Source organism: Penaeus monodon, unplaced genomic scaffold (genome assembly GCF_015228065.2).
Source record: "Penaeus monodon isolate SGIC_2016 unplaced genomic scaffold, NSTDA_Pmon_1 PmonScaffold_8367, whole genome shotgun sequence".
NCBI lineage: Eukaryota > Metazoa > Arthropoda > Malacostraca > Decapoda > Penaeidae > Penaeus > Penaeus monodon.
Genome location: NW_023663623.1, coordinates 10,001 through 12,755, shown reverse-complemented (window position 1 = coordinate 12,755; position 2,755 = coordinate 10,001). Strand labels below are relative to the sequence as shown.

The 2,755-nt window shown below is 43.1% G+C and overlaps 1 protein-coding gene across 1 annotated transcript in view; it reads right to left on the bottom strand.

The window, feature by feature from the left end:
• Window positions 1-2,177: 2,177 nt before the first annotated feature.
• The window catches only part of LOC119571851 (cell division cycle protein 20 homolog), a gene marked incomplete at its 5' end in the record, with an annotated part of 2,812 nt that continues 2,234 nt past the window's right edge, over window positions 2,178-2,755 (bottom strand). The window contains one exon of the mRNA XM_037918967.1: window positions 2,178-2,755. This exon is cut by the window's right edge and continues 753 nt beyond it.

The following is a 2,755-nucleotide window of genomic DNA, read 5'->3' as shown; positions in this document are numbered from 1 at the left end:
TGAGTTGGTTGGGAGTTTTGGGGATATAGGATTCTTGTGAGGGGGGAAGAGAGGTGTGGTGTCTCAAGCTAAGGAGTATTGGATGGTGGTGGTGATTGTGTGGTAGGGGACGAGGGGGTGGAACGTTTTCTGTCTGTTACGGGTAGTGCGAGGAGGGAGAGGGGAAGGTGTTGGGGTTGTGGTGGTGATTGAAATATCTGTAGTAGAGATTGGAGTGTCTGGGTTTAGGATGGCAAAAGAGTTGACTGGGGAAGGTAGGAGGTAGAAGAGGGGGGTTTAGATGTAGGGGGGGTGGGTTTAGGAGAATTGGTAGAATGAGCAGTATTACTGGAGTAAGGAGTAAGAGAGAAACCACGTCGACGTGCTTCTTGTCTGGCTTCACGTAGTGTGAGTCCAAGTTTGAATCTGAGAGTGCTACCTCAGACTCAAATTTGTAGGTGGGACAGCCCTATAAAATACATTATGGGGCCGCCACAGTTGGCACATGTGCGTGATTGTGCAGGGCAGTTAGATCGGGTATGGCCAGGTTGGGCACATAGTGGGCATCTGGCTGTGGAACGGCAATGTTTGGCTGGGTGTCCTAGACGCCAACAATTTTGGCACTGACGTGGAGGAGGTTGGTATGGACGAACAGGGAGGGATTCTCCTCCTATATAGACGTTAAAGGGAAGGTCATGTCTACGGAAGGTAATTTTGGCTATGTTAGTGGGTTTTTTCGATTACCTCTGGGGGGAATGGAGTAGCATTGTACTGACGTTGCATCATAGTCTGTGAGACAGGCAAGTAGGTCTTCTCCACAATCTGACCAATCTTTGTCATAGATTGGGCAATTTGCTGGGGAGATTGAAACTGTTCCGGTGCAAGTATTGAGGGTTGGATGGGGTTACCATATATGTCTGTTAGTTTTGTTAATGCTATAGCTTGGTTTTTGGATGTTACTGTAACAAGACGGGAGCGGTCGGGTCGGCTACGGAAAGAGACTTTACCTACTTGTTTTTGGAGACATTGTTGGAAGAGAAGGGTGTTGTCAGAGTAGGGAGCTGTGGGAGGGATCACGAAAAATCGGTCCCATTTGGCTGCGCTGAAGAGGGTATTCAATATTGTTGTAGTGATAGGGGTAGTCGAAGGGCGGGTGCGTGACGATGGAGTAGTGTTGAGGGAGGTGGGCAATAAGGCTGTAAGGTATTAATAAGGGAGGATGGGGTGGTTGATGTTGGAGGTGTGGGGGTAGAGGTGATGAAGTTGAGCGTGCTGGGAGAGTGGAAATGTTCGTTAAGGATTGGTTGTTGGCTACTGTACTAGTAGGCATTGATGAGGGGGTAGTTGTTGCAGTGTTCGGAGCCGTGGTCAAAGGAGAGCCTGGGGTCAGGGAATCGGGTGGGTTTCACGTTGGGGCTATTGATAAAGGGGCAAGCCTCATTGCCCCTAATAGTGGAGATAAGTTTTCATTACTGGCCATGGTAAGCCTGGATTATGTTGGGGATAAAAACAGTCCACCCCTCAGGGTCCCCTTGAGGGGTAAGGGCTAGATAAAAATCAGGGGAATACCGTGCCCATGGCTCCCTCAGGCCGTTCAGGACTGGCACAAAGTCAGCCTTTCATCCTTTCAGCACGGCTCTCACACCTTAGGAGGTGGATAGCAAAAGGGTTTGGTGAAGGGACAGAAACGAAAATTGGGAAGGAAAATAAAGACCATGCAAAATTAGTTGAGTCGAGGGCTGAGTCCCAAGGTTGGGGAGTTCCCCATCATTGGGTCCCAGTCTCCGCCTCCTAAGCCCCCCCCCCCCCGACAACAACGGGCAAGGGATTGGGGGGGTCTCAAGGATGATAGAAAAATATTCCTTCATTCATAATCAAATGTATTCATTCAACTAGAAGATAATACTCACATTAGTTCCTCACTTCTGGCTATTTGTTTGAGAGGTTTAGAAAAGTCATTTAGTGCAGGTTAGGTTAGGTTAGAATTTAAACAGTTAGAAAAGCACAAAAGTAAAGTTGTTTTTTCTACCACCAAAGGGTTCCCAAATTGAAAACAAGTTACTGTCAAAAAAATTAAGCCATTCACAAAATCTATTTTTATTACTGTTCACCATAAGAAAAAAGAATACCCTTTTCTTTTTTCTTTTTTTTTTGTTGGACAAAGAGTGTACTTGGGAACGTGAAATTAAATAGTCTGGTAATCTTACATACATTTTACTTGACACTGTAATGCAAATCTACCAAGCCAGTGGGAAAGAACATATCTGTATACTTTAGGCAATATTTGAATATGACATTTACATTTTCTCTCATTCAAGAAAAATACTTATAATGCAATTCTTCCCTGTGTTCGACTTTTTTTTTAATATACCTGGATAGTTGCCTTTTTTTCTCTCCTGGTATGAAGGGTCATTATATTTAATCTAAAAAAATGTATACATTTGACGTCTTGAATGAATATGAGTATACTTATTAAAGTGTTACCTTATCAATCAAATAACCCAATACATAAGTAAAAGACATTGAAACAAAGTGATGTTTATTTCAAGCCATAAAAAATAGTGCTACAGAAATTAAGAAGGCATAATGCACAGAAACAAAGGAGGCTGTTTTGGAAGTACTGGCAACCAATGTACTATAATCTGTGCAATTGATTCTACACTATATCTATACAAAATATCCAATAGTGATACATAAACCAGACACACATAAATCACTGAAAATTTATTCCTGTTAAAGCTTATAAATTATATAGGTAATAGACAAGTATATTTAC